The 23,522-nt window shown below is 40.3% G+C and overlaps 1 long non-coding RNA gene across 2 annotated transcripts; it reads left to right on the top strand.

Annotated features, from left to right (window-relative positions):
- The first annotated feature begins 7,403 nt into the window (after nt 1-7,403).
- Nucleotides 7,404-16,344, top strand: LOC122550316. 2 transcript variants are annotated; one of them, XR_006311821.1, is made up of 4 exons: nt 7,404-7,529; nt 8,773-8,883; nt 14,362-14,490; nt 15,719-16,344. It is a non-coding gene; the product is annotated as an uncharacterized LOC122550316 (long non-coding RNA). The 2 variants fall into 2 exon arrangements; XR_006311820.1 differs by lacking the exon at nt 7,404-7,529 and adding an exon at nt 7,891-7,970.
- Nucleotides 16,345-23,522: the final 7,178 nt, after the last annotated feature.

Below are 23,522 nucleotides of genomic sequence, written 5' to 3' on the forward strand. Positions count from 1 at the left end.
ACCTCTTATGCTCACATCCAAATAATTTATGTAAATGACAAAAAGTAGAGGGCCCAGCACCGATCCTTGTGGCACTCCACTGGTCACAGGCCTCCAGTCTGAAAAACAACCCTCCACCACCACCCTCTGTCTTCTACCTTTGAGCCAGTTCTGTATCCAAATGGCTAGTTCTCCCTGTATTCCGTGAGACCTAACCTTGCTAATCAGTCTCCCATGGGTAACCTTGTCGAACGCCGAACTGGAGTCCGTACAGATCACATCTACTGCTCTGCCCTCATCAATCTTCTTTGTTACTTCATCAAAAAACTCAATCAAGTTTGTGAGACATGATTTCCCATGCACAACGCCATGCTGACTATCCCGAATCAGTCCTTGCCTTTCCAAATACATGTACATCCTGTCCCTCAGGATTCCCTCCAACAATTTATGGAGAAAAATCAGAGTTAACACTTTGAGTCCAGTAATCCTCCATGTGAACTCAAAGATGGAAGGCAACAGGACCCAAAATGCTAACTCTGATTTCTGTCCACAGATGCTGCCAGACCTGCTGAGGTTTTCCAGCAATTTCCATTTCTATTTTGTTTCATCCCAATGTTTCAGCTGTGACCTGCTTCTTTGTTCCTTTTCCATGACTTTAACCAACTTTCAGCTCTTCTGAGCATTACAGCATCCCTCTTTCAGTATTCTATTTAGCTCTACAATACTCAATCATAATTCCATCCTGACACCATGTTACAAGCTCACATTATGACCAGTTCAGCTTCCACTGTGTCTTTTATTGAATTAACTGTAAGATGGATGCCTCCAGTCATTGCCTCCTGGTGAAGGTCATATGACTATGGCAAGCCAGGAAGCAAACTAGCACAATCCCAAATAGAAAATGCAGAAACAGCTGCTGTAGAAAAGGAACATCACAGCTCCAGAATCATCTTGAAACATCATGACAGGTTGATACATTCCTTTCTGAAAGCTCTCTCAAATTTGCACTCTGTATTTGGCAACCCACTGGGAGCATAGCTGCTGCACTCTAAGATTTTTATAGAAAGATGTCAAACCAGCACTACCTTTCCTCGGTGAACAACCCAAATGAAATAGCCGAATGTTTAAACCGGTACCACGGATCATTTCCCTTATGAATTTTAGCCTTTACCAAATTACCTTTGATTATCCTGTAATGTTATTTGTGTGTGTGCATTGCAGAAGTCATAAGAATGTACTATACCTTTATCTGAATGAGTTTTATTTAAAAAGCTAGCCTTTAACTGATATAACTTAGAAAGGTCTCAATTGGTGGTGGGATCTGGAAGGACACCCCGGGACATCCCAACCTGAAGTAAATAGTGAAGAGACAGGAGGTAGGTGGATTCAGGTTCCACACCTTCCCATCTAACTAAGATGCCTTTCCATCTCCAAACACACCACCTCTAGAAGCACAAAATATGACCCACTGTCTCGATCTAGAAGTCCAGAAATGGGTCATCGATTGTTCAAATGTTAACACAACCTTGTCAGATAAACTGAAAGTAACTTCTAACTTTAATTAATTGTCTGAATTGCATTCACTTCAGGATTTTTAACTGTTTTCATCTCGAATTGAGTGCACATTTAACACTTTAACCTGCAGCATGAAAGTTATGTTCCTAAAACTGAAAATTATATTCCTAAAACTGAAAGTTATATTTTAAAATAGATGCCTCACAAACTAACAACACCCTTGATTGCAGTCTGAGGGAATTTCATGAATATACCGCCTAGTGCAGCCTAGAATCACTGACAACAACTTTTGCATTTCCCTGTTGGTCTACACATGTCCATTCTCCGGATGTTGCTGTCATTTTCAATGGAGTAATGATGGTGAATTCTGACAATTTCAGTGCCATTACAACTGCAAAACGAGGACTATAAATGCTCTTACAAACCATAATAGCAATCTATTTCCTACTGGCCAGTAAACAAGTAGCTTTTATCTTCCTGCTTTCAAGGAGAAAATAACTGCTCTCAGAAACCATAAGCAGTTGAACATAAGAAAGAAAAAAAGATAAAGGTTTTATTTTCCCCAAGCTGAAGATAATAATAGAACAAGCACTAAGATTACTTTGGGCAATATTACTAACAGTTTTTATTAGCCATTGTAGGAAATTACATGACACAAATGCACTTTAAAAAAAAATCAACGCAACTAATTATTCACAGACAAACTCAATTGAGTGAATACACAATTTCAGATCCACTGGCTGACTTTTCCAAACAGCAGATTTTAACTTAGCCATGAGGCCTTTCAAATAATTTCTCTGTCTACATTTTGAACGTCAACAATGGTAACTTGTTTCAGAAAGAGTTAATAACTAGTGGCAGTCAGAACCCAAAGGATGCATTTAATGCCTTCAGGAGGGGAAGAGGAGGATTAGTGAAGCAAATGAGGTTGAAAAACAGGCATTATTTGGAATGCCACATTCTGTTTATCACTGGAAATGTATTAAATATTAACCTTTGTTTTTTAACTTTAAATTACAAAGCATACCTTCTGCATAATGAGATAACCTAACGAGTGAAATCTTCTTCATGGGTTGGTACTGCAGGTCAGCATTGCCTCAGCCACAGAACAAGATGCTGCACCTGAAATCACATTTAACGACCTTGGAAAAATTGATGGATACATTAATGATGCATTTTGCAATTAACCAATACTCTGGTAGATTTTGTTTTCTATTCACTCATGGGATGTGGGTATTGCTGGCTGGGCCAAAATTTATTGCCTGTCCTGACTTGCCCTTGAGAAGGCAGTGGTGAGTTGCCTTCTTGAACTGCTGCAGTCAATGTGCTTTAGGTAAACCATGAAATACATACACTGAAGTAACCAAAGGAGAATCATAATTGCAGAAAGTGCTGAAGAAACTCAGCAGGTCTAGCAACATCTGTGAGGATTATTAAAGTTTTGAGTCCAATAAGACTGTTCTTTCAGCTGTTTCCCTCTCCACAGATGTTGTCAGACCTGCTAAGTTCTCCAGCCCTTTCTGTTTTTATTTCAGCATCTGCAGTATTTTGCCTTTATTTGAGAAAACAACAATAGACTCGGCATACTGATACCGAATTTCACCTCTTTTGCTTCTACTTCTGGGAAGGAGATAGTGAAGATCTACAACAGTGTGTTTGATGCTTAACCTTTCTTGAAAATGGCCTTGTACGCCATTCCGTTCAAGGGCAATTGACCTTGCCACCAAATAGTTAAGTTTGCACATTCTCCCTGTGTCTGCGCAGGTTTCCTCCAGGTGCTCCGGTCTCCTACCACAATCCAAATATGTGCAGGTCAGGTGAATTAGCCTTGCTAATTTGCCCATAGTGTGAGGTGCATTATGTCCCATAGTGTCAGGGGTAAATGTAGAGTAATCAGGGTGGGTTACTCTTCAGAGGGTCGGTGTGGACTTGTTGGGCCAAATGGCCTGTTTACACACTGTAGGGAATCTAATCTAAGAGCAGAGACTGAGGTACAATTTGCTGGTAAGAATTTGACTGTCACCATGGTGGTATAGGTAGGGTATAAGTGGGAAATAGAGCCATGGGTAGTAAGATACAATAAAGAGAAAGTTGTGATAATATGGACCAGGTCTCAGTGAAAGCCAAGATAGCAATACATCCTACAAAAGGATATTCTGGTGTGAAACGTCCAGGGGTAGCAAATATTAATTCACAAAGTGCAAGTGAGTAATAGCAGGTTGAATAAGGTAAGATCCGAGCAGAACATCTTGGTACAAATGTGGAAAAGGGCAGCTGGAGAGTAATGGCTGCCTCAATACTCTCCTTAAATAATACCAACCAGGTCCATTAAATTTATTAGTTTATTGGCTTTATTAGATTAGATTACTTACAGTGTGGAAACAGGCCCTTCGGCCCAACAAGTCCACACCGACCCTCCAAAGAGCAACCCACCCAGACCCATTCCCCTACACCTAACACTATGGGTAATTTAGCATGGCCAATTCACCTAACCTGCACATCTTTGGACCATGGGAAAAAACCAGAGCAAACCCACACAGACACGGGGAGAATGTGCAAACTCCACACAGACAGTTGCCTGAGGCGGGAATTGAACTCAAGTCTCTGGTGCTGTGAGGCAGCAATGCTAACCACCGTGCCACCCATATATAGGCTTGTATAGGATAGTTGGGAAGGAGTGATATGTTAGAACAGAGATGGGGGTGGGTAGTAAATATAAAAAGAGATTAAAGTTTGGTATGAACTTCCTGGTAAAATAGTGGAGGCACAAATCCAGGAATCATTCCAGATCCAGTAATGTTCTGTTACAGGGTCACATATAATTCTATGTATGGGTGACTTAGGTTGGCCGAAGAATTGATTCATCAATAATTGTATTTACCCTTCTAATAAATTCAGGACTTCCATGAGGAACATTATTGATCTCACTAGTTGTTCCTTCATTCTTTTCTCAACATCATTGTTGAAATAATATGCTTTTGAACTGAATACTAGACCATCTCCAAGGGACAATTAGCATCATAGGTCTGGAGTCATGTGTAGGCCATAGACTTTCTTCCCTGAAGGGAATTTGTAAATCAGACCAGTTATTACACCAATCAAAGAAGATTGGAATGGAGTAGCTTTATATTCTAGATTCATTAGTTGGGTTTTTAAATTGCTTCGGATGCTGTGGTGGGATTTGAAACCACATCCCCACAGCATTAGCCTGAGCTTCTAAACAACTAGATCAGTGACATTATCACTACAACAGCATCTCCACTGTATGGTAAGTGGATTGACACAATGCTCAAATGTTTTCAATTATACCACGAGACCAAAAGTCCAAAGATAATGAGTTTAAGTCCTACCTTGGCAGGCTGTGAAATTGAATTCAATACATGTAATCAATTGTACACTGATAACACAAAATAAAAATTGCCATGAAATTGCAATTGTCATAGAATCCCAACCACTTTGTTAATGCTTTTCAGGGAATAATTCATTCTTTGACAAAGGGTCAGTTAGACTCGAAACGTCAGCTCTTTTCTCTCCTTACAGATGCTGCCAGACCTGCTGAGATTTTCCAGCAATTTCTCTTTTGGTTTTACATTCTATCCTTGCCTAGTCTAACCTGCAGATGACTGCTAAATGTGTCTTAATGTTCTTAAAAGTTGTATATTGCATTAATTCTTGGTACAACAAAAGGATGGGCAATAGATACGTGAAAAATATTTTTAAATATATCCATTTTAATGGTTTCTAAGCAACATTTTAATGCGACTGAAACAAATACATTCCCTCAATTCCCCACCCCTACCCTCCTCTAGCTTATCTCTCCAAGCTTCAGGCTCTCTGCCTTTATTCCTGATGAAGGGCTTTTGCCCAAAACGTCGATTTCGAAGCCCCTTGGATGCTGCCTGAACTGCTGTGCTCTTCCAGCACCACTGATCCAGAATCCTTACTGAATATCTGGTGACTGCCAATAACACCATAATTCTTATGTGAGTGATTTGCACCTGGTTTGGCAGAGATAGGCCAAAGACACTGGAGCACTCAGTTATAAGTGAGGTCTAGATTGACTGGCTGTTTCTTGGCATGCCATCCGTGCAAGTGCTAGTCTCTCAATTCTGGGGGACTGATCGTTATCATAATGACCCTTTTGCTAATTTTCTAATGGCTGCACCAACATAGCTGGATAATGGTCATTTACAAATGGAGCCAAAAAGCACATTTTCAAAGCAAGTAATCCTGACTGTATGTGTAAGGTAATGCTGAAGTAGTGATTGCAGATGCATAAGATATAAAGGAAATGATATAATTCAGGTATAACAGAGTAAAAAGGGAAAGAACTGTATTTGGGTAAGTCATGATTTTATTTTTTCAAATATTTGAAAGGGGAATTAAAGAAAATATCACAAAAAGACAATTGTTAAAAAATATCTTGTAATATTACTTTCACTTGTCTCCGAAGGAAACAAATATATTTTTGAAGTTCTTTTTTCAGCATGATATAGATCTTTTTTATTTAACCAGGGTTTTTTGCTAGTAATTAATGCATTCATTCATTAATTTTATGTAAACATTATTTGACCAAATTTAATTCTTGTGCTTGAAATAATCAATTTTCCTCTATTATCAGATTGACAACATTTCAGGAGCACTTAATCAGCTGAAAAGTAATTCAGATTTCTCTAACGTGCTGTGTAAGTGTAAATGAATTTCTTTCTTTTATGAAGTCTAGCATTTTGCTTTCATTGACATTCTTGACCCCTCCCTCCTTGACTTTAGAAGAAAACTTCACCCATTTAAAATAAATGGGCTAATCTCTCAATAAAATAGCAAACACAAATTTTGATGGGATTTTGATGACATATGTGAATAATAAGATGGATCTAAAGTGCATACTCTTTATAAACTGGAATTGTGCCGCCTGCATCTCTATGTGGGCAAAACATTAGGTGTTCATGACCTGTGTCTGAACTAAGTATTAGGTCCTTTATAATGTGAATAAGCACTAGTGAACTCTTTATGGGTGCTCAATAAGTAGCCACTATAAATCACATTTATGACAATGGGGGTCAGGTTTGATAGGTGTGCCTCAGGCCTATCCATTCAGGGATCAAAATTGTACCTCTTCCTCCATCTTCCCACCTGATGTTCAGGCTCAAACTCATTTTTGTCTCACTAAGTGTTTGTCAATTGCTATCATATGCTGTAATTTTCAAGTTTTTTTTTGCTTGTGCTCTCTCCTCACACATTTCTACAAATTCTTCCGGGTAGGGGGCATTAATCAGTTAACATTTTGCAACAGTCTTTGTCTGGAAAGATGCAAATTTTCTGACTTTTGATCTTCAAATGTTGTGACAGTTGGTAATCTGTTATTTTCCATTTTATATAATAGTTGTTCTGCATTACCAGAATCTAATGTAATCATCTGGTTCAATTAGGAAATCTGTGGGGGATTGTTTTGTAAAGGAGCAGAGTAGTGGCCATTTATGTTAATAGTCTGCTGATAGAGAATTTTCACCTCAAAAAAAGATTTACTTTAATTCAGTGTAATTGAACAGCTTTGCGCTACATCATATCTTGTTCATTTTCATGAGTAACAATAGTTTAGGCTAGCAATCTGTCAAAAGGAGATTAAACAACAAAAGTAAAATGATTTTACTTTCATGCTGTACGGTAATTTGGAACTCTAAAATAAAATGCTTGGTGAGGGCATTCTGCGGCTGTAATATGCCTCATCAGGATATTTTACTAGTTATTGTTTGCAGACTGAAAAAAAAACTGATCGTCGTTTAATTCCCTGTGAGCCAACCCTGGTTTGTTTGCAAATGTATTAATCTCCATTACTGGAAGAGTTCCGAGACAGTCACAAGACCTGATGACTCACAGGTCACTGGAACAGCTTAGATTGAAGCAAAAGGGCTATCAGTAATAGGTGCTGCTTTACTGTACAATAATTTTGTTATACAAAACAGTCTTCAAAGCAAGATTATTCTTTATAATAAAAATGCACCTTTCTAGGAATATATAATGGAACATAATAAAAGGTTAGTTTTCCTATTTATAAACATTTTTAGAATAATAGGCACCGTGCAACCCATTTAATATCTGATTCCTGTTAAGAGTGAAGTGACTCAACCTATTAGTCTCGATGCAGTTCTGTTTCAGATAAAGTCACAACCCTGTTAATCATTTCCTATCTTTCCTTACTCGCAATTTATTTTAAGCTTGCCTTTAAAAATCGCAAGTTTAGTTATTCATCACCGATACAAAAAAAATCCTCATGATGATTTTCGGGGTAAAATTGGGCTGGGAAGAAGAAGGGCTTGGAGATCAAAATGCAGGATGAGCCCAGGCGGGTTACTTCTGAACCAGGAAGTAAGCAATCTTCTGCTGCCTGCCAGGTTAAATGATTGCAGCCTACCGTTATTGGTAAGCACCCTGTTGAGTGGCTGCATGCTTAAGCAGAGGGCATAAAATCATGGGAGGTAAGCAAAAATTGAAATTAGCCTGCACCACTAAAAGTCAATTTTAAAGGGGAGCTGTACTGTGGCTAAAACGAGTGCATCAAGTTATTATGAATGTGATTTTGGTCTGTAGAATTTCATCAAATAGCCTCCAAGGTTTTCAAGGAGAAAGTGAGGTCTGCAGATGCTGGAGATCAGAGCTGAAAATGTGTTGCTGGAAAAGCGCAACAGGTCAGGCAGCATCCAGGGAACAGGAGAATCGACGTTTCGGGCATAAACCCTTCTTCCTGAAACGTCAATTCTCCTGTTCCCTGGATGCTGCCTGACCTGCTGCGCTTTTCCAGCAACACATTTTCAGCTCCAAGGTTTTCAAACAAAGCACTAGAGGCCGTGGCACTAGATCTGGAGAATAAACCATGTTCAACAGTTAAAGTGTCAAAGAGTCCTCCACACAAATTTGGAAAGGAAACTGGGGAAGGTAGCTTTGACTGTTAATGCCAGATGTCATACCCTGAGGATCTGGATGCAGTGCAGCAGAAAGTTCAGTAAACTCTGCACTTGCTAATCAATGTCATAATGTAATGTTACCAACGGTAACATTACATTCAGGTATTGCTCAATGCACCACACCTACATCACTCAGCGAGCAATAATCTATATCAGTCATGACACAGACCTAAAATCATACCTTTGCCTCATCATCAGACAATTTGCCAGGTTTGCACCCACGCCTTACAGCTTATACATTGTTGGATATTCAGTCACACAGCAGGCATATCATTGAAACACAATTCACTATCACACAATGCATACTTTCTTGCAGGGGACCAGTTGAGTCACAACAAGAGGCATTAAGAGCTATGAGAATGGGGACAAGTGTTGTTGCACATCCTGAAGGAGATGTCAGTGCTTGCTGACATTTGAATGTTGAAAGGTAAGCTCATAGCCAGCAGGGGCATAAGAAAATAAAGAAAACAACTTTAATCTTAATTACAGTTAAGATTACTGTAATCTTAAATTACACTTAATCTTACTTATCACATCTCGTTTTCCCCTCATGCCACATCTCTTCTGAATTATAAGTTGCAGATAATGTATGCACGCTTATCTTAGTTTCCCCTCCTTTGGCTACAATACTCTGTGTCTTTCTATTTTTACTGGTCAGCCATTGGTGGAGGAGGAAGTAGACAATAATGGTGAAGCCACACATTACTCCATTTCAAATTCACAACTTCTGCCTCAGAAATTGAAACTGCACATAACACAAAGAATGTAATAAAAGTCTGATTCTGTGAGGGCAAGAGGCAAGAATTGTGCAGATGTTAAGGCAGAAGGCAAAAGGCCACACATGAGTTCTACTGCAGAGTTCTCAGATGGGGACATCATTGGCACAGGGTACATAAGATGACAAATGGATATTCCTATCACTTGGTGAGAAGGAAGCTCTTTCTCTACATCTCATTTGTCCAGAACAGCCTTTCCTTTGGAAGAAAGACAAAATAATACAAATTCTGCAAATCTGTGGCAAGTACAGGGAATGCTGGAGAAACTTAGCCGGAAACTGGCAGCATCTGTGGAAAGAGAAACAGGGTTAACATTTCTCTCTCCACAGATGCAGACAGACCAGGTTATTTTCTGCAACATTCTTTGTGTTTCTTTTTCTTTTTGAAAGGAGGTGCTTACCAATTCAGTGAGTTGTTAATTTTGCACGCGCTATGACACTAAAAGACATAAGTTCTTTTAAAGGAGAGGCAAACAGTATTAATTGGACTTAAACAAAGCAGAAAATGCTGGAGAAACTTAGCAGGTGTAGCAGCATCTATAGAGAGGGAAATAGAGTTAATGTTTTGACTCCAGTGACCCTTCATCAGAAGTGAAAATAGCGAGGAAAATGTGGTATTAATGCTGATGACATGTTGGAGGAAGTGAAGAGAATACATGGAGATGTGATTCGGAGAAAGGGAGAGAGAAAAGGATAAGTGAACAAAGAGAATGCTCATGGTAGGCCAAGAGTGTGTGTGTGTGTGTGTGTGTGTGGAGGAAGGTGCTTATGTTCTGAAATAGTTAAAACTCACTGCTAAACCTAAAGGCAGTAAGATGGCTTTGCATAGCCAAGATGATTGCCTAATTGTGGAGGAACTGCCTCCCATTCATACTTTTCCATTTCAATGACTTTGGAATGTAGAAGGTAAATGATACAAAAGTTCAGCCATCTTTGTGGTTGCAATTTCAACTCGTGAGAATACAGCCTCAGATTTTTAAAACTTCAGTGAAAGGGTTTCCAGCCATTACATTTCAAGGAATCGCTTCTGACCAAGCCATGGTTTGATGACAATGTACACAATGAAATTCTTGGTGTATTTGCACTTCTATCAGAAAGTGTGCAACGTTTCGGAACACTGAGGCATCCAGCATTTATTTTGCATAGGGTTATGCACAGAGCTTCATCTTTCCTGAACTGCATGTATGCACTGTGGCTGTCATTTTAGATCTCCAGTAATGTTGACAAAACAGGGGCTACTCATCCAAATCTTGCAGCTTTCGGATTTTATTAAGCATGCACCTTATCTCCCCTTTGGTTGTGTTGTTTTTAAGTATCGAAATGAAGACTAGTGCATATCTCTACAATTAGCGTATCACACTTATTAACCTAAGCAATAATTCCTGCATATTTTAATACTGTAAAATCAAAATTATTTTCCCCTTCTCAAATGACCCACTTTTTCTTATCTGTATTGTACAATTAGGACCAGATTTGATTTGATTTGAGACAGGGTAACTAGACCTGAAAGATGAATTGATTTCCCTTCCCAGATGCTGCTAGACCTGCTGAGCTTTTCCAGCAATTTCTGCTTGTATCTCAGTGAAAAGGACTGTTTTGTGTGCTAACCAGACAAATCATACCATACATAAGTAAATCAGAACAGAATGCAGAATATAGGGTTACAGCTGCAGAAAAGGTACAGAGAAAGACCAGTTAGTACAGAGTCATAGAAATGTGCAACATGGAAACAGACCTTTCAGTCCAACGTGTCCATGCCGACCAGATATCCTAACCTAATCTTGTCCCATTAGTCAGCTCTTGGCCCATATCACTCTAAACCCTTCCTATTCATGTACCCATCCAGATGCCTTTTAAATGCTGTAATTGTACCAGCCTCCATCACTTTCTCTGGCAGCTCATTCTATACGCACACCACCCTCTACATGAAAAAGTTGCCTCTTAGGTCCCTTTTATATGTTTCCCCTCTCACCTTATGCCTTTGCCCTCTAGTTCTGGACTCCCCCACCCCAAGGAAGAGACTTTGTCTATTTATCCTATCCATGCCCCTCATGATTTTATAAACCTCTATAAGGTCACTTCTCAGCCTCTGACGCTCCAGGGAAAACAACCCCAGCCTGTTCAGCCTTTCCCTAAAGCTCAAATCCTCCAACTCTGGTGACATCTTTGTAAATCTTTTCTGAACCCTTTCATGTTTCACAACATCTTTCCAATAGGAAGGAGACCAGAATTGCATGCAAAATTCCAAAAGTGAAATAATCAATGCCCTATACAGTTGCAACATGACCTCCCAATTCCTGTACTCAATACTCTGCCCAATAAAGGAAAGCATACCAAATGTCTTCTTCACTCCTCTATCTACCTGTGACTCTACTTTCTAGGAACTATGAACCTATACTCCAAGGTCTCTTTGTTCAGCAATATTCCCCAGGACCTTACCATTAAGTGTATGAGTCTGCGCTGATTTACTTTTCCAAAATGCAGCACCTCACATTTATCTTAATTAAACGCCATCTGCCACTCCTCAGCCCATTTGTCCATCTGATCAAGTTCCCATTGTATTCTGAAGTAACTTTCTTCACTGTCCACTACACCTCCAATTATGGTGTCATCTGCAAACTTACTAAATATATCTCCTATGTTCATATCCAATTCATTTATCTAAATGATGAAAAGTAATGGACCCAGCACCGATCCTTGTGGCACTCCACTGGTCACAGGCCTCCAGTCTGAACAGCAACCCTCCACCACCACCCTCTGTCTTCTACCTTTGAGCCAGTTCTGTATCCAAATGGTTAGTTCTCCCTGTATTCCATGAGATCTAACCAGTCTTCCATGGGAACCTTGTCGAACACCTTACTGAAGTTCACATAGATCATGTCTATTGCTCTGTCCTCATCAATCCTCTTTGTTATTTCTTCAAAAAGCTCAATCAAGTTTGTGAGACATGATTTCCCACACACAAAGCCATGCTGACTATCCATAATCAGTCCTTGCCTTTCCAAATACATGTCAATATATGAGAGGTCCATTCATTAGTCTGAAAATAGGGCGGAAGAAGCTGTTCTTCAATCTGCTGGTAACTGCCTTCAAATTTTTGTATCTTCTGCTGATGGAAGAGGGTAGATGAGAGTATAACTAAGGTGGGAGGGATCTTTGATTATGTTGACTGCTTTCCTAAGGTAGCAGGAAGTGTAGACAGAGTCAATGAAAGGAAGGCTGGTTTTCATGATGAACTGGCTGCGTTCACAACTCTTTTTAATTTCCTATTGGAAGGATGTTGTGAAACTTGAAAGGGTTCAGAAAAGATTTACAAGGATGTTGCCAGGGTTGGAGGTTTTGAGCTACAGGAAGAGGTTGAATAGGCTGTAGCTGTTTTTCCTGGAGCGTTGGAGGCTGAGGGGTGACCTTGTAGAGGTTTATAAAATCATGAGGAGCATGGATAGGATAAGTAGACAAAGTCTTTTCCCTGGGTGGGGGAGTTCAGAACTAGAGGGCATTGGTTTAGGGTGAGAGGGGAAAGATATAAAAGAGACCTAAGGGGCAACTTTTTCACGCAGAGGGTGGTATGCATGTAGAATGAACTGCCAGAGGATGTGGTGGAGGCTAGTACAATTGCAACATTTAAAAGGCATCTGGATGGGTAAATGAATAGGAAGGGTTTGGAGGGATATGGGCCGGGTGCTGGCACCTGGGACTGGATGTGTTGGGATATCTGATTTGCATGGACGGGTTAGACCAAAAGGTCTGTTTCCATGCTGTACATCTTTATGACTATGAGTCCAGGACTCTTGTAGTCCTGGGCAGAGCAATTGCCGTACCAAGCTATGATGCTTCTGGATAGGATGCTTTCTGTGGTACATTGATAAAAATTGGTAAGATTCATTGTGGACATGCCAAATTTCCTTAGCTTTCTGAGGAGGCAGAGGTGCTTTTGTGCTTTCTTGACTTAAGCATCAACATGGATGAACCAGAATAGATTGTTGGTGATATTTACTCCTAGGAACTTGAAGCTCTTGACCACTTGTATCTTAGCATCAGTGATACAGACAGGGATATGTCCTCCACTCTGCTTCCTGAAGTCCATGATCAGGTCCTTCATTTTGCTGACGTTGTGGGAGAGGTTATCTTTATACAATCCCACTAAGCTTCACCTACATTTCTACCTGCACTTCTCAATGTCTCAGAGAAGTGAGAAATATTATCAAAAACCCCTCCCACCCAGTTATAATCTCTTCCAAACTCTTTCATCAGGCAGAAGATACAAAAGATTAAACGCACATAGCAACAGGTTCAAGAACAGCTTCTTCCCCACCGTTAGTAGACTTCTAAGTGAACCTCTCAAATTTCAAATCTAAGGTTGATCTTGTTTTTGTGCACCTTCTTCGGAGCCATAACTTTGTATTCATCGCTGTACTCAATCACTCTATGCATGTCGTATGCTATGATCTGCCTGTACTATGTGCAAAACAAAAACTTTTCACTGTACTTAGTACCTATGACAATAATAAATCAAATCAAAAGCTGTCTATCTCCTTCCTGCACTCAGTCTCATAGTTGTTTAAGATCTGACTCACTACAGTGGTGTCATCAGCAAATTTGTAAATGGAAGCAGGACTAAATTTGGCCACACTGTCATGAATGTATAGGGTGTATAAGGGGGCTGAGTATGCAGCCTTGCAGAGCATTGGTGTTAAGGATTACTGTGGAGGAGGTGTTGTCACCACATAGATTACAAATCATAGATTACAGAGTACTATTAAATGGATCCCAAGTCAGACAGTAAGGAATCCTTTTCTTGATATCCAGTTTATTTGCAATACTTATGTCTACCTTTTCCCTATTATCCCATTCTTCCAGCAGTTTAATATGTTCTCGGTACTTACTCAAACAATGTCTGTTTTTCTGTGTACTTAAACAATATTATTAGCATGCAATTACCACTTACAATCTACTAGTAAAGGCATTTCACATTGAATAAATGAACTGAAACAAAACCAATCCATGTCAGATTCACAAATTTGTTTCAATAGCTTGACTTAGAGTGTTGGCAGCTTCTGGATCTACCCAAGGAGTGGTAAAATATTCAACTTTATTAACACCAGTTGTCTTTATATCTTGGATTCAAAGCTGTAACCACTGTGAGGAAACCAGAAACATACCACGAGTGAAAAGAAATAAGACAATGTCATAGATGCACAGCAACCACTGAGTCAGCAGGAAGAGAGCACATACAGTAATTTTAACCGAATCCACAAGGTAGGAAATGGCATCATCAAATCAGCTGCTGTTGAAGTCAAATGAAAGTAAAATTTGGGCAGTGTGTGCAAAACCTCAGACCAAACCAAAAATATCACCTTATAAAGTTGTTGTCCTGGTCTCCTGAAGATAGGAGACCTTGAAATACTCTATTGGTCTGCAAAGTTCAAGCTAGAACTGAAAATTCATAAAAATCTATCTCGTAGGCACCAATTGTTCAACACAAAATCAGCATGGCTCCTCTATTTCTATGTGAGATTACTCTGACCAGCTAATAGAAAATGGCCTGAAGTTTTCCAATGATGAAAAGCCTTTTATTTTTCACCGTGAAAATGGCTCAAGCTCAAGTGAATCCAGAAACGCCAGTGCCCATCATGACACTGACAATAATCTTGGGGATGTTGGGAGTGAGAGGTGGAGGCGGGAGGGTTAAAGGAGAGAGGATTGCAGGGAGGACTTGGGGCACCTCCCAAGTTGCTCTCCTATGGTTCATGGTAGCAGCTGCCCATGTGAACTGGCAGCTCTCATGCCAAACCCCAGCCTGATTTTCACCAAACAAATTGTGCAGATTGAACCAGTGAAGTTTGTGGAGTTCCTTGATTAGGCAGTGTACCCCTTTAGCGAGAATAGGTACCTTTTCCGCTATTGTCCTGTGACACTTCTGAGGGAGGTAAACTTCCCTTTTGGATTGCTAAAATGTGTATAAAAAGTGCATAAGCTATTGGAACAGTCAAGATCATTCAAACTGTTAAAAGGAATTGTCAAAAGGAATCATCAAGCTGTCAATGCATTTAAACTCCTGCCCCTTTCATATTTGAAAATAAAATGCGTGCAGTTTTCGAAAACAAAATTAATGCTTACTATTTCATTCTGCCTGAGAGTTATCATTGCTGGATTAGTGCAGCATGACTATTCTTACAACCTTCATTTATCACAGCAGGGGTCCTCTAAGTTAACATTTGATTGACAATTCTAAGTGTTTAGTAACTCTATGGAGTACAGCCATCAAATCGAATACTTGGTTTAAAAGGGGTCTAAAGGAAGTTAAAAGGACCGAATGGACCAGAGAGACTACAAGGTCTAAAAGATGGCTTCGGGACATGGCGACATTTTGTGAACTGTCTACACCGGATCCTATTCTTGCATATTTTATTATTGTTCTGCTCTTCTAAACCTCGATTCTGGTCTATCAGAATTACTAACACTGTTCTCCTAAATCTACTTTCAGGTTTAAAGATTCTATAACCAATGAGCATCGATTACCTGATGCTGGAACATTAAGACTGGGGAACCATAGGCCAACAGGCTTCCCGTGAGCCTGAACTCCTCGTGGAAACCTGGAACTGAGGCCTGACCAATGCCAGAACAAGACCTAACCCCACAGTGACCCGACAGCAAAGAGGCCTGATGAGACCAATTGTAAGACCCTTTGGAGTGCTTGTGATCAAGACTAGTGCCCAGGACCCCACCGAACACCTTGCCAATACTGGGACTACAAATCCAGAGGCCTTCCTACTTCCCACAGGCCCAACCTCATTGAAACCCAGAACCGAGGCCTGACCAGTGCTGGAACAAGGAACATGGTGACCTGACATTGAGGAGGCCTAACTGAACCAGCCACAAGATTCCCCGTAATGTTCAAGACTGCAACAGGTAGTCAAGACCCCATTGGGAGCACACATGTTTGGAGCAGTAGACCTCACTCACCGATGTTGGGGATCAAGTAGGAGCAGCTACCTCCCAGGAAACATGGGAGATGTGCTGGACTTCAGGTGAGACTGAAACTCCCCTCAAGTCCCCCTCTCCCCAGCCTACTCTCCCCTCCCCCAACCTTACCCCAGTTCCAACCTTCCAGTTCAGCACCATCCTCATGACCTGTCCTACTTGCCAATCTTCCTTCCCACCTATCCATTCCACCCTCCTCTCTGACCTATCACCTTCATCTCCACCTCCATCCACCCATTGTACTTTTGGCTACCTTCTCCCAGCCCCAACCCCTCCCATTTATCTCTCCACCCTGGAGGATCCCTGCCTTCATTCCTGCTCCTTGGATGCTGCCTGACCTTCTGTGGTTTTCTAGCACCATTCTAATCTAGACTTCAACACACCACCCTGTTCCCTGGCCAACATCTCTGTCTCAGGTTTGCTTGTGTGCTCCAGCGAAGCTCAGTACAAGCTAGAAGAACAGCACCTCATTTTCTGCTTGGGAACCTTGGACCCTTCTGGGCTTAATATCAAGTTGAACAATTTTAGGGCTTGAGCTCCTTTCCCTGTCCTTTCCCCTAACCCCCATACACCAGACTTTGTCATTACATAGGCTGGTACCAAACACTACCCATTGTCTGCCACTAATAGTACCCATGATCACTTATTCATTCCCCCAGACTGATCTTTAATCTTCGTCTGTCCAACCATTTTTCTTTCTCATTGGACTCGATCTCTACCTATCGTTTATCTACACCCACCCATCCTCTGTCTAAAAACCATCCGTTCCCTAGCTACCATCTGTTCTGAAGAAGGATCACTGGTTCTGAAATGTTAACTCTGATTTCTCTCCTGGTGCTGCCAGACCTGCTGAGATTTTCCAGCAATTTTTGCTTTTGTTTCTTAGTATTTGAGGTACGGCCTCATTGAAGCCTTGTACAATTGCAGCAAGACATCCCTGTCCCTATAGTCGAATCCTTTCGCTATGAAGACCAACATAGTTTCCCTGCTGCACCAGTGCATTGACCTTCAGTGACTGGTGTCCGAGGACATCCATGGATGACATGATGTGGAGGAGCTGGTATTGGATCTACCTGATGAAGGAGCAGTGCTCTGAAAGCAAGTGCTTCCAAATAAACCTGTTGGACTATGACCTGGTGTTTTGTGATTTTTAACTTTATCCATGAATGAGGCATTGGGAGCATATGGGGGCTGTGAGGTGTGAGGGCTGGAATGCTGTTTTATGTTTTATATCTTTTTATTAAAATTGGCAAAGTGTTGCTGCACCAAAGCAGGCTGTCCACCCAGCTCTGCCCCAGCACACTGCAGCATCTACATTCTTTCTAGGTTCACTCCCTGAGAGCCCCAATAATCTATGATCAAAAATCAGAAGTTCCAAGGCACTTTCCTCTGTATCAGGTTTGTAATCCACAAAAAGTCTATATTCCCAAATCAGGAGCAACAATTCAGATCAGGGAGACTGACCGACTTAGTTAAGATCCGCCTAGTAGTCAGTTGAATGCATATAAACAGGCAAATATAACATCTAACCTCTAAAGAATGTGTATTCGGAAATATTCACTTAAAGATTAAATTGTCAGTATTTTGATTCATGTCCACCACTTGCCAACAGACACATACTCTCTACCAGACAATGAAGATGAACGGAGACTGCAAAATGCATTTGTGAAATATGGAAGCATTTCTGAATGAAGAAAAAGCAAAAATATCCTCTGAGGAGCTATCTACTTGCATTGTTGATGTACCTGGGCAATGTGAAATATGGTATTACATTTAAGCATATACACATTTTAAGAAGAAGAAAATACATTTCAATCTAAAACTGCCTGAAATGGAGATAAATTTAGATTCTACTGAATGGATCTGAATCAGCCCAATCTGTTGGATCCATTTCTCATGCTCAACCAGTATGCCAATAGTCTGCTACTGTGATAGAGAAATACCATTGCTAAGCTTATAATTATTAGAAGACAATTAATCTTGGTCCGAATGGGAAACTTAGCCATTTGGCAATTTATCAGCACTTTCCTGGTATCCCTAGTATTTCATGTATTGTTTCGTCGGAGCCAACAAAACCTTCAGGGACATTTAAATGATGGCCACATCTCAAAAGCTAATCAACTAAAGGCTAAACCTACTCCTGGCTAACCTTTTCTCTGATCTACGATTGTGGTATCATTTGTAAATCTGTAATACACTGATGCAAAATAAATTAAAACTCGCCCAACCCAATAGTAATGATACTAAAGGCTGGGGCTATTTTCCCTGGAGTGTCAGAGGCTGAGGGGTGACCATATAGAAGGTCCTAAAACCATGTGGGGCATGATAATGTGAATGTCTAAGGTCTTTTCCCAAGGATAGGGAGTCCAAAACTAGAGGGTATAGGTTTATGGTGGGGGGGAGGGAGGGAAGATATAAAAGGGATCTCAGGGGCAACGTTTTCATGCAGAGGATGGTGTGTGTATGGAATGAGCTGCCAGCCGAAGTGTTGGAGGCTTCTTCAATTACAACATTTAAAGTGTCTGGATGGATACATGAATAGGAAGGATTTTGAAGGATATCAACCAAATGCTGGCAAATGGAACTAGATTAATTTAGGATATCTGGTTGGCATGGATAGATTGTATTGAAAGGTGTATTTCTGTGCTCTGTGACTTTAAATCAAAGCTCCAAAATTCAGACCAAACAGTATTTTGAAGATTTTCAGTATAAAAAGGCAGGTCATTGCTGTTACTAAGGAAATCTCTTGCCAACCAGTTTCAGGGACATTTCTCAAAATTTATTTGAGATTTGGCTCACGCATGGGTTATATTGGGTGACTAAATTGTTAAGTGCAAAATACAATAGTACAGAGAGTCACGAAAAATAATTTTCAAATGTAATAAAGTAACAAGAATAATCTTAGTGATAACCTGCTCACTGACATTTAATTCAGGTTCCACTCGGGCCACTCAGTTCCTGAGCTCACTCCTGGTGTCATAGCTAATAGTTATCAATTAACATTTCAAAAACAGATTATTATTATGGCAATACTGTTTGCTGAATCCAAATTGTGTGCCACGAATCCAAGATTTCAGCAATAACTAATAATTCAAGTGGTACCTCATTGTCTGTAAATTGTTTTGAGATACCTCGTGGGCAGGAAAGGCATTATATAAGTGCAAGACTTCTCTTTGTAAGTAGAAAAACAGTCAACTTTCTCATGCCGCTGATTGAGAGCTTAATGTTTACCAGGAGGGATTGGAATAAATGAATGTTTGATGAATAGTGCAGACTGGATGGACCAAAAATACCGAAAAATGTATTGCCAAGAGTGGACAAGGGATAATCAGTAAGGTTTTGGATCATTACCTAGTCTTCCAGTTGGTTCGAAGTCAAGCTTGCTTCCATTATTCAACAGGTAAGTCTGCAACATGGCTGATTTTAGAACAAGAATTGAGCTTGTTACACTTTATTTTAGTGTCAGGTTATCCATTGTAAGTCCTTCATTCTCTCGGGTAATGTACATGTGTTTTCCATTTTCCATGCTATTGAAAGCTCTTTGACTCTCTGACAATGGAAAATTCTTCTTGAAGTATCCCAAAAGACCTTTCATACCCACTCCAACAGAATGATTGTAACATTTATTGTTCTTATCCAAAAGACAGCACACCGCACTCGTTTGGTGTTTCCCTGATGATCAATCCAGCTACGTCCAATAGCCAATGGCCCATTGCCTCAGCTGGAGTGAATGTTGCCACACATTAACCTGCTTTTTCTCCCCAGATACTGCCTCACCTGCTTCATATCTCTAGCATCTTCTGTGTTTATTTCAGTCTTCGAGCATCTGCAGTATTTTGCTTTCGCTCAATTTTATGGAGTGATGGATTGGAAGTAGATGCATTTTTATCATCAATTCTAAAGGGAGTAAAGGCCTAGATTCAATATATGGCAATAAATTAGCATTGATAGAAACTTAATTAATGGACAGGATGCAAAGAGCAGGGCATAACTGGGGCATTTTCAAACTGGCATGCAACGAGTATTGAAGTGCCATAAAGATTAATGCTGGGGCCACAGCTAGTTACAATCTATATTATTGAATTTGTTGAAGAGAAAATGATGATACAATAAGAGGTGCAAATATCAGCTGTGACGGGAACACAGAGAGGCTGATAAGAGATATAGACAAGAATCTGGGCAACAAATTGGCAGATATAAAGGGAAATGAGAAGTCTTATGGCTTTGGTCATGAAAATAGAAAAGCAGATTTCTTTTTAAAAGGCTTGCAACTATTAAGTGGTGGTGTGTGCAGAGAGTTGGGTGCACCTGTAAAAGCAACACTGAAAGTTAGCATGCAGATACAGCAAGCAATTAGGAAGATTAATGATATGCTGACCAGCTGATTATATACAGGAATAAAAAAATCTTGATTCAATTGTACAGAGTTTTGGTGAGAGCATCTGGAATACCGTTTGCAGTTTGGTCTCCATGTTTAAGGAAAGATATATTTGCATTACTGGCAGTATAACAAAGTTTCACGAAGTTGGTCCCTGGAAAAAGGGTTGTTCTATTGTAACAGGATTAAAGCACACAGAATGGGAAAACAACATACAGTTATCTTTAATTCCATTGATATCTGTGACATACTATAACTTTAACAGGTGTATTTTGTCCTGTTTTTCTTAAGAAACAAGGCTGTGACAGAGATATTGAGTGGTCTGCTCAAAGCCAGTAAAATACACAGCTTGTGAGGCTTTGGGTTTTTTTTAAAGTGGTAACAATAGAAGCAGGCTGAATGAGTGGGGTCAAGCTCCCACAGAACCAGGAGTTTTAGTTTTAGCTTTCAGCAGTTGCTGGGATCTTGAAGCTAGATGTGGCAACTCCTATTCCTCCCTCCATTACAACTAAAAGCTGGGGTTCTCTTCCCACTACTAGAATTGTATGAAGGACAATATATGTTATTGATTTTGCCTTTGCCAAGTGTGTGTTTATGGGATGTTACTTTATTGGATCAGTTAATGTAATAGCTTATTTAGATATGTTAGTTTGATAAGAATTTCAAAAGAGTTATAGTTAAGTCAAACTTTTTTTTTGTTATTTTATCTCTATTTTAATTGTAGTGCAAAAATAGCATTTGCTTTTCTTAAAGCTGAGTAGTTTGACCAATCAAATTGTATCTGGAATGCAACATCTTACATTTATCTTAAAAATAAGAAAAAGTTAGGATTTAATCCATCTTCTTAAAATATCTTGAGATGGTTTGGTTTGATCCATAAACCATCACAGCTATAAGTGTACCTTATTCTAAAGGATAAACTATTTACAATGGACCACCATGGCCTGACCAGCTTGGTTCTAGAGTTGAGAGGTAGGAAAGATTGAGTAGACTGGCACTATACTCAATGGAAATTTGAAGAATGGGAAGGGGGTCTCTTAAAGAAAAATATAGAACCATTAAAAGAACAGATAAGATAGAAGCAGGGAGGTTTTTTCCACTGGTAGGTGAAACCAGAGCCAGGAGCCAAAGCCTCAAATTAAGGGGGGAGCAGCTTTAGGACTGTATTAAGAAGGAATGTCTTCACCCAAAGGGTTGTGAACCTTTGATATTCCTGACCCAGATAAGCAGTTGAGGATGAAGGCAAAGATAGATTTCTGAACAGTAAAGGAATTAAGGGTTATGGTGAGCAGGCAGGTAAGTGGAGCTGAGTCCACAAAAAGATCTTATTGAATGGCGGAGCAGACTTGACGGGCCAGATGGCCTACTCCTGCTCGCATTTCTTATGTTCTTATGTCTTTATGACTGTAATGAACACGGAAGCAAGATTCATTTTCAACTAGCAGGAAGAATAGTCGATAGTTTAGAGGGCTACTGCAGGCTGCAGCGCGACATAGACAGGATGCAGAGCTGGGCTAAGAAATGGCAGATGTAGTTCAACCTGGAGAAATGCGAAGTAATGCATTTTGGAAGGTTGAATTCAAATGCTGAATATAGGATTAAAGACAGGATTCTTGGCAGTGTGGAGGAACAGAGGGATCTGGGTGTGCAAGTACATAGATCCCTCATAGTTGCCACTCAAGTGGATAGGGTTGTTAAGAAAGCATATGGTGTTTTGGCTTTCATCAACAGGGGTATTGAGTTTTAGAGCTGCGAGGTTTTACTGCAGCTCTACAAGTCCCTGGTGAGACCACACTTGGAATATTGTGTCCAGTTCTGGTCACCCGACTATGGGAAAGATACAGAGGCTTTGGAGAGAGTGCAAAGAAGTTTACCAGGATGCTGCCTGGACTGGAGGGCTTGCCTTATGAAGAAAGATTCAATAAGCTCAGACTTTTCTCTCTGGAGAGGAGGAGGAAGAGAGGAGACCTGTTCGAGATGTACAAAATAATGAGAGGAATAGATAGAGTCAATAGCCAGAGACTTTTCCCGAGGGCAGGATTGGCTGATACGACAAGTCATAGTTTGAAGATATTAGGAGGAAGGCATAAAGGAGATGTCAGAGGTACGTTTTTTACATGAAGAGTTGTGAATGCATGGAATGCGTTGCCAGCTAAGGTGGTGGGAGCGAAGTCAGTGGGGACATTTAAGCGACTGCTGGACATGGATAGCAGTGAGTTGAGGGGTGCGTAGGTTAAGTAACTATATTTTACATTACGATTAAGTTTTGGCACAACATCATGGGCCTAATGGCCTGTTCTGTGCTGTACTTTTCTATGTTCTATGTTCTAATAGGTAGTGATCCCAAACCTCACTGGTTGAGCCCCAGTCCCACTCTTGGTATTACATTTTTCAGTGTTTAAATTAGACTTGAAGTGCAGTAAAGAGACAAGCTGAAGAGCCTGCTCAGTTAAGGCACTCTTGTTAATCCCCCTCGAATATGTCAGGAAGATTATTATGTCATCAAGATCACAGACAGGATCTTCTGCACCTCAAGGCTTCTCAAGGCAGGATTCACCACGCAGACCTACACAGCTAAAAACGTTAGAAGTCAAGGCCCAGTGCAAAATCCCTGCTACACTGTAATAAGAAAGTGAGAGAATTGAGCCCATTTCTTCCTGAGCTTAGGAGAATGAGAGGTGATCTTATTGAAACATATAAGATTCTAAAGGGGATCGAAAGAATAGATATGCAGTGATCATTTCAAATGGAATCAAAAACACAGGGACCTAGTCTCCAGATAAGGAATTGATAATTGAGGAATGAGTTGAAGAGATATTATGTTTCTCAAAGGTTGCATTTCTGTAGAAATCTCAACTCTAGAGGGATATGGAGGTTTACAAAATTATGAGGGGCATGGATAGGATAAATAGACAAAGTATTTTCACTG

This window comes from Chiloscyllium plagiosum, chromosome 5, assembly GCF_004010195.1.
Source record: "Chiloscyllium plagiosum isolate BGI_BamShark_2017 chromosome 5, ASM401019v2, whole genome shotgun sequence".
In the NCBI taxonomy this organism is placed as follows: domain Eukaryota; kingdom Metazoa; phylum Chordata; class Chondrichthyes; order Orectolobiformes; family Hemiscylliidae; genus Chiloscyllium; species Chiloscyllium plagiosum.